The sequence below is a fragment of the Schistocerca nitens genome, chromosome 10 (genome assembly GCF_023898315.1).
Source record: "Schistocerca nitens isolate TAMUIC-IGC-003100 chromosome 10, iqSchNite1.1, whole genome shotgun sequence".
Lineage (NCBI taxonomy): Eukaryota > Metazoa > Arthropoda > Insecta > Orthoptera > Acrididae > Schistocerca > Schistocerca nitens.
Window position 1 is genome coordinate 218926138 of NC_064623.1, and position 9395 is coordinate 218935532.

General features: G+C 39.9%; 1 protein-coding gene across 8 annotated transcripts in view; it reads right to left on the minus strand.

The window, feature by feature from the left end:
* Positions 1-9395, minus strand: part of LOC126209780 (longitudinals lacking protein-like) — a 253154-nt gene that overhangs the window by 190236 nt on the left and 53523 nt on the right. The window lies entirely within an intron of this gene.

Genomic DNA, 9395 nt, shown 5'->3' on the forward strand with positions numbered 1-9395 from the left:
CATGCTGCAAGAATACGTTCAGGGAACAAGTAAATTGCTCATCTGTTGTGTCTACTATTTTGCACTGTTCATTCTAAGTATTCCCACTGCAGAGCACAACTGAGGAAGCTTTTACGATGTGAAATTTTACTTTTTAGTTAAATCTGATTGATAGGGATGCTTTCTTAACAAAACAAACACTTTGTGATTTCTGGAACTTTTTATTGAGTAAATAATATGTATTAACATGCGGTACAATTACTTGCGATTTCCGAATTATAAATTTACTCTTACTGAGGTGTCACAAGTTAAATATAATATTTGTATAAGTGTGATAGCTTAACACCACAATTATCCTTCATAGTCCCCGTCACTCCATCACAAATTAAATTCAGTGCAAGTGTGGAGATGTTATTTTGAGCAGTCTTCTATGTGCCATAAATCAAATGCACGCTCACCCCTCATGCAAGGTAAAATTTATTTCACTCAATTAAAGAAAGTGTATAGAAGTACAAAATGCATTGTAACTCCTAGTAAATTGTCTGAGATGAATCAACAAAATTTCCCTCCAGAACCACTCCAGCACTCTCTGCAAGAACAAAAATGTAACCACACAATACAATTCAGCAAAAATTGACAATGTCCTCAGGGAAGATCTGCAATAACTTGTAAAACAGACTTTTAATAGTCCATACAGACTGCTTCATTTTCAATGATCAGCTTTGGTATCACATGAACAATCCTGAAGATATGTAGAGGAAAGTAAAATAACAGCACAGACTAGGATATGTAACTCTGCTACCATACTATATCAAAAATCAGATTTAGCACAATAAACCTACCTCTATCAGTTACAAAGATAACCATCCAAGTTATCACCAAAATGTTCATCAAAAGATAAAATATTGATCTGGTATAACCTTCTGTAGTAAACCCCACAGTTAACACTGCCTTTCGCAGTCCACCTCTATCCAGATCAGTACGCTTTGCCGATCGCACGAGCAGCTTGTCGCGCCAGCACACGAAGATCTTCCTCCACACACTGAGCTAAGGCTTGTTAATTGTGGATGTGGGGCTGACACCAGAGGTTCCACTGTTGGCCTGCAGCACAAGTCTACAACACCAGCAGTGCGAACCGACTCAAAAGTCGTGACACCAATGGCAGTAACACCTACGCTCATCCCTACCTTCACCGATGTGATATTCCCACTCTCAAGTCAATGCCATACTGTTAACTGTTAATTATTCTGCATCACTGGAGACTTGCATGTTGTTATGGTACAGACTCTATATCACCTACTGGCAGTTTCATGTAATTCTAAGTTGTAGCATTGTGTTTTTTTATCAAAGAAACAAATTCAAAAATAAGTGATGATTTGTGCCCACAAGTTAAATGCCAGCATGTGGTGTCTGGTACATTTGGCACATATGAATGAAAGTAACATTTTCACACTGAATTAATAATAAAATTTTGTTTCTAGAAGATACTGCTCTCAGAAACACTTGAAAATGTGTAATCTGAATGGTAGACAGCATTTGGCATTGCCACAGGTCTGTGTCCATCACGGATTGTTCCCCTCGGTCGTCAATGCGTTAGCGTTCTGCCGCAAGCCGAACAGTCATCTGCTGACCCAGTAATCGACAGAGGGCCAGGAACAAGGGGACCTTCACAGATTTCAAGCACAGCACACACGTTCACGGTGTCCCACCGCACACTCTCCCCCCTCGTATCACCTCGGACATCCGTTAGCAACAATCGTCATCACAGTAAGTCTACATAAATAGTACAACACGTATTGTGTTTTAATTCACTCTGCACATTAACAACTAATTTGAATTTTGTTTTTTATAACTTTAAATTTCGAGCTGTCTTACGTTCCTTTTGAGCTCTGTGTAAAACGATTTGTTATGATCTATGTTCGATAGTCCCTACCAAGTGTAGTGACTTTATTTTGTTTAGTCTTCCATGAGGTATAAATCAAATTCACACCCGCCCCCGATGCAAGTTGAAGTTTTGACATTATGTGTGCTTTCTGTAAAGTTTCAAAAAGCTCCTTGTTTGCCCTATGTTCTGTTTACTGAAGTCATTGCACTTTATCTAATACATGCCTGACTCCTTAAACTTATTCCTACTATTGCACACTTTATAGAATCATCTATTGAATACTTTTTTAAAAACTCTGCTTTATGAAAGAGGCTCTCAATTTCGTCAGAACTCTTACATACGTCATAGTCATGTATTCTTATTCCTGATTATGACATGACCTCCACATATTTGCGTTTGTATTTTTTTCATCAACATTTTCATCAGGATCCTACCACCATTGACCACTTGATTTAAAATGCTCAGCTGCCGTCCAACTTCATGCTGGTGGAGCAACAATGTTATTAATGTATACTATTTCATTACAATATTACTACTAAGGTGATAGTTGTTGCTTACAGATGTTCAAAAAGGAGGAGGAGGAGATTAGTGTTTAACGTCCCGTCGACAACGAGGTCATTAGAGACGGAGCACAAGCTCGGATTAGGAAAGGATGAGGAAGGAAATTGGCCATGCCCTTTGAAAGGAACCATCCCGGCATTTGCCTGAAATGATCTAGGGAAATCATGGAAAACCTAAATCAGGATGGCCGGACGTGGGATTGAACCGTCGTCCTCCCGAATGCGAGTCCAGTGTGGTAACCACTGCGCCAACAGATGTTCAAGACAATAGTGGAGAGATTACATGGTGAGGCAGCTAAAAGTATGTGCTGCACTTGAAATAGGTGAATACACCCTCCTGTGGGGTCCTGTTGGAGATATATAGGGATATATTTCGTATGTATGTGTGTGTGTGTGAGTGAGTGAGTGAGTGAGTGAGTGAGTGAGTGGCAAAATGTACTCCACAAAGTGTAACAAACCTCTACGACTGTGTTTTGTATGCTGTGGTGTTACATTAACTGCATACTGTACTACACTATTAGAACAGATTCCTTCTCACCTACTCACCGCATAGAAGTGACGAGTAACGGACAGGCACATTTAAAAGTCAACTGTCACATAAACTATCGAAAAGGGCTGTACATTGTATGAAACAGCATACATATTCGTTTATGCACAACTCACTCACAGTGGTTACAGTCTTCACCAGGCACTGAGATCACACTGGGGTGAGCAGTGATCTCACTGGGTTGAGTAGAGGGGGGTACAAAGCAAGTGTGGGTGTGGAAGGGGAGGGTCAGGGGCTGGGAGGGAAATGGATAGTGACAAGTGGGTAGGGATGGGGGAATACAGATATACCTGTCTACTGCTCAACACCACATCTATGCAGTGTACAACAATCTACCCTAATTTATACTATTACTCCACCTTGGATTTTCAACTGTTTGAGTATCTATCACAACCTTACCATCATAAATGGAATACACAAAGATCTGGTTCAAAAGCTTTCAGTGAAATCATTTTATACACTCATCACTATTCCTTCACAGAAACGTACTACATCAACAGTAATGAGATGATCAATGTGCAGAACACAAAAATCTGCTCCAGCCAACCGACAAGCTTGCAGATTCAGCAAAAAGCTCTTGGGTATCCAGTTTAAGGTGCAGTGACTGATGCTATTTGAGAATTGTGAAACTGAACAGATGAAGCATCAGTTACAGGCATCAGTTGTACACCAGAAAGCTACATATTGTGAAGAATAAGAAACAGAAGATTGTCTAAGATAACTAACAAATTAGAACAATACTCTCTACCTAGCAGTAAAACTGTATTATAAGTTGAAAAAAGAAACTGCAGAATACTATTTTAAAAGGCAGCTAACACATCTCAAAATAACACATGCTGTACTTAAGTAAAGGATTATTTACTTCACACATTATTGGGGTGAAGAAAAAAAGTAACACACAAATAATAAAAACACCTCTGTCAATCTACAAAATACTTCCACGGTACAGTGCACCTTTACCGGAAAACTGTAAGCTTAAGATTTATCATGGGTAATACTAAAATCATTTCATCTTCTTCAGTTCAACATCTCCTTCTATTACAGATGGACACTGGCTCAGATTTTCACACAGCCAAATGGGAAATCAAGAATAAGGTAAATGCGAGGCAGTTGTATAGTCATGGACATGCTGTTATCTAATTTCACTGTACAATATATGTAAATCCAAGACCTCTGAGTAATGTGTGTATGTATTAATTTGCTGACCTTTAATTACAATATTATAAAGAAGATAGATTGCTACTCACCACATAGAGAAGATGTTTATTTACAGAGAGGCACAACAAGAGGCTGTTTTAAATTTGAGCTTTTGGCCAAAAAGCCTTCTTCTGAAGTAGGAAACACACACATTCAGGCAAGTAGAACTCGCACACACACAAGACCACTGTGTCTGGGCCACGAGTCCAAACTACGAGCAACTGCACATGATGGGAGAAGCAATCTGAGTGCTGAGTGTGGGGAGGAGGCTGGTACAAAATGGCTCTGAGCACTATGGGACTTAACATCTGAGGTCATCAGTCCCCTAGAACTTAGAACTAGTTAAACCTAACTAACCTAAGGACATCACACACATCCATGCCCGAGGCAGGATTCGAACCTGCGACCGTAGCAGGCGCGCGGTTCCGGACTGCGCGCCTAGAACCGCGAGACCACCGCGGCCGGCCGGCTGGTACAGGGAGGGATAGGAAGGTAGGATTGGGGGAGGATGTACTGTTGCTTGTGGTGGAAGCACGAAGGGGATTTCTGGTGACAGGATAGGGCCGCTAGGAGCAATCAGCAGGTTTGATTGGGGGGGGGGGCAGGGGGGGGGGGGAGAAAGGAGAGAAATAGAGGTGGGGAAAGGGAGTAGTGGCTGCACTGATGGAATAGAAGGCTGTGTAGCGCTGGAGTGGGAGTAGGGAACAACATTGGTGTGTGAAAGACAGGGACTGGGAAGGTCAAGGCCAAGGGGGTTTAGGAAATGTAGGATATATTGCAGGGAGACTACCCATTTGTGCAATTCAGAAAAACTAGTGTTGGTAGGTAGGATCCATCTGGCACAGACTGCGAAACAGTCACTGAAGTGAAAAATGTTGATTGGGCAGCATGTTCAGCAACTGGGTGTTCTAGGTGTTTCCTGGCCACAGTTTGTCAGTAACCACTCATGCGAACAGACAGCTTGTTGGCTGTCCTGGAAATGCAGAAAGTTGCTAGCAGTCTGACCTCAGGGGCCAGAGACTGAAGTCATGAGTTTGTGAATTGTACTTGCGCGCGCGGGTGTGTGTGTGTGTGTGTGTGTGTGTGTGTGTGTGTGTGTGTGTGTGTGTGTGTGTGTGTGTTTCCTACTTTAGAAGTAGGCCTTTTGAACGAAAGCTCAAATGTACAACAGTATTTTTGTTGTGCCTCCTCTATAGAGTGAGTAGCAATCAGTACTTTTCATAATAATGTTCTTATTCCATCCTCAATTTTCCATTGTTTGATCTAATCTTGAATTATATTTTATTCACATGTTAAGGTCAAACATCTAATATCATTGCAGAATTGTCACTGGACAGTTGTAGAGACATATAAAATAGTAAGCAGTGATTAAAAATTGATCTTTTTCCTTTCAAGTACTTCGCGACTGTATGTTCATTTCCAGAATGAGATTTTCACTCTGCAGTGGAGTGGATGCTGATATGAAACTTCCTGGCAGATTAAAACTGTGTGCCAGACCGAGACACGAACTCCGGAACTTCGCACTTGCCCACAAAAGGCAAATGTCCCGAGTTTGAGTCTCGATCTGGCACACAGTTTTAATCTGCCATGAAGTTTTGTATGTTCATTTGTTTCAAGGTTAAATATTTCAATAGTTGTTATTTCATTCTGTTATGGCATAAAGTCAAGTGCCGGCACGCCAGTCGGGAACGATAGAGAAGAGATGGCTGTGAGAAGACATCAGCCAATCACACGCTTGCCGACCCCTCTCTAGGATGGCAATGCGACAGCAGCAGCCCCTACGTGAAGAGGACATAAGCGCCACGACCAACTGGAGACAGCCCAGTTCAATAGCAGTGTCAACAGTAGAAACTTCGCTTGTGCTCTCTATGCAGCACAAACTTGGGATTGTCTATACTGAAGACGATTTATTATTTCATGTGTTCATTTTGCTTGCGACACACCTGTGTAATTGGAAAAGTTTAGTATTGCAATTTTCTATTTGTAATAAAACTCATTAATACGACTGGTTTGGATGTTGTGTCTAGTGAACCGAGTATGCAGGCTTCCTAGACACCATACAATCCTTGCATGTTATGGTATCTACATTTTATTAAATAAGAGCAAAGCCTGTAAGAACCTGGAAGTGGATTGAGAAATAAAAGGTGTTGCAATCAAAAACAGGTTTTTGTTTAGTTAAAATTTTGTACCAAAAGATGGTTACACACAAGGAATAACTGTCCTCAAGTAGTAGCCCTGAAGTGATCAATAAGGTACAACATAAAAGGAAAAACTATGGGCACTACCAACAAAACTGCTGCAACTTCAGGGAAAGTTGAAATAGACAAGATCACTGGAATCAGTACGGAAATAACACCATTTTACATTTTAAAAAACCTGATATTTGGTTATTCTAAGCTTAAGAACAATTTCATATTATTAGCTAATAAGTTAAACAAAATTTTGTTATTTACTAATGCAACTGTAGCCATTATTTGTTGGAAACAACTAGCATATGGTAGCCACATTCCTTACCTAAAGAGACACACTTGGCAGTGTTTCATGTGAGTTAAGAGTGCCAAATAAAGAGACCAGTCAGTTAACTACACTCAGGCAATATGAAACCAACTGACTGTTGTTGGAAATGAAAGACTGTGCAGGACAATCCTACAGATAAAGATTCTTGAAACTTTCCAGTCAGACATATTTCTCAGCAATATCAGATGTATTTTAACTATTTCTGAAGTTGATGTAGATAAATTGACTCTCACAGAAGACCAAATGAAGGAAATGCTATCAGTTAATGAAGTTAATCTAGTTCATCACAGAAGTTGTCACCAGTTGTAGATCCTACATAACAGTTGCATGAACTGCACTTGCAAATCAACAAAATAGGAAGTCAGCTGTGAGAAAACAGAATTAAAAAATGACAATATTCTTGTAACAGGAGCAGAAGACAATCAAGATGATATAAAAAAGTGGAGTACTGCTACTGCCATTTTTGTTTCGGCATAGATCGCCAGCCAGACAAATGTGTTCAGCCTTGTGACTGGCGAAACTGGGGAAATTGGAAGTGGCAGAGACAGCAACGGACAAATGATCTGCCTCAGACCTTGCTACAAGCCACAATGTCACTCCTTTGTCAAACATTACAACTCAACATGATAGTTTCTGGTAGACAGTGGAGCCCACATCTCTTTCCTACCAGCACCCACAACTGACAACACAAAAGGGGCTGAATATAAACTGTTTGCAACTCGTGGTTCTCTAATTTCAACACACTGCTCACAATTGCTACATACTGACCTTAGATTAAAAAGAAACTTTCTATGGCCATTTATTTTTGCAGAGATTTCATAAAAGCATATTTAGCATTGACTTTCTTCATCATTCTCACCTTCTGGTTGATGTCAAAAGCAAACAAACTCATGACAGCAGTCAGTTGGAACTGAAAGGGCATTTAATGTGTATTGAAACAATTGATACAGTTAATTCCTATCATATCTCCACAAAATTTTCTGAAATTTTATACAAAACCAAGTGGCATGCCAAAAGTAGTAAAACATGATAGTATGCATTAGATCCACATGTCTAGTAGCCTTCCAGTCTTCTGCAGGCCTCATAGGTTAGGTCCACACAAACTGTATACTGTGAAGCAATAATTCCAGCACATGTATTCAGCTATATAAATCACAAGACGGTCGGTCCTCATGACACTGCTGCAAAAGAAGATGGGATACTGACCTAGTGGGTCCTCTACCTCACTCTGATTTACTTACTTTCTGATTTGAATCAATAGCTGGACAGAAGCGGTGACCCTTTGAAACACTGAATCAGACAGAGAATAATTCCAGGGTTACCAGTTTAGGAATACCACAACAGTCAACAGATCAAAGAACACAGTTTCCATGTAACATATCCTGAGCCTTAGCAAAGATTTGTGGCTGCCAAGTGATTAGAACTACTGCATACCATGAACAGGTTAAGAGAAAAATTCGAAGGCTTCAATATACAAAGGACAGTGCCAAACAGGTCTATGCTACAGTTACATGAAGTAATATAATACCCCACAATATTACTTGGCTTTCATTGCCCTTCTAGAATGAAAGCAATACTATGATAGTAGAAATGTTGTATGGTACTTCACTGAAGTTACCTGGGGACTTATTCCATGAACTTGATACTACAATGGGACTTCTGACTTACATCATGGTATTGGGGAAAAGGGTGAACCATGTAAAACATATCAAGTATTCTCGCAACGTCAAAAAAATTCTTTAATCTATAAATCTCTTAAAGACGAAAATAATGTGTCGTTTCAGAGTTTTAAGGTGCAGACTGGATTTACCTAACCATATGAAGGTTCCTGTGAAGTGATTGAACATTTACCAAAATTCTTCACCGTTAAAACTAAGGACAAACTAATCAATATTTCAATTGACTGAATGAAACCATGAATATCAAAATCATCAAATCAGTTGTAAGATACTACAATAGGAAGTGTTTCCCAGAAAGCTACAAGATCAGGACGTGCTGAAATTCCCTGCAAAGTTCACAGCCATCATTGAATGACCGTACACCAAGGGGGAGAGACATGAGGACATACAAAATGTTAATTAATAGTGACTATAAAATAAATTACTACTTGGAAGCTGTGTATGTGCGGATGGATATGTGTGTGTGTGCGAGTGTATACCTGTCCTTTTTTCCCCCAAGGCAAGTCTTTCCGCTCCCGGGATTGGAATGACTCCTTACCCTCTCCCATAAAACCCACATCCTTTCATCTTTCCCTCTCCTTCCCTCTTTCCTGACGAAGCAACTGTTGGTTGCGAAAGCTAGAATTTTGTGTGTATGTTTGTGTGTCTGTCGACCTGCCAGCAATTTCATTTGGTAAGTCGCATCATCTTTGTTTTTAGATATATTTTTCCTATGTGGAATGTTTCCCTCTATTATAATTATAGTCGTATATGCTACATAACCAAAGCTTCAAAAAAGTAGTTTCCTTTTTGTAAGATACACGCACAGTAATCAGCCTAAGTCAACTCAGAATATGTGAACACATTCACACCAAAGAATTTTAATTGACTAGCTGAGTAACAAAATACAATGAAGTATGATTTAACAGCACTTTTCCTTGCTGCAACAATCTTTATTTGTTACCAAAATGTTTGTGCTGAGGAAGATTGTTGAGATGCTATACGGGTGTGTCTACGCAACATTCGCCAACAAAAAATAACTTTATTCAATT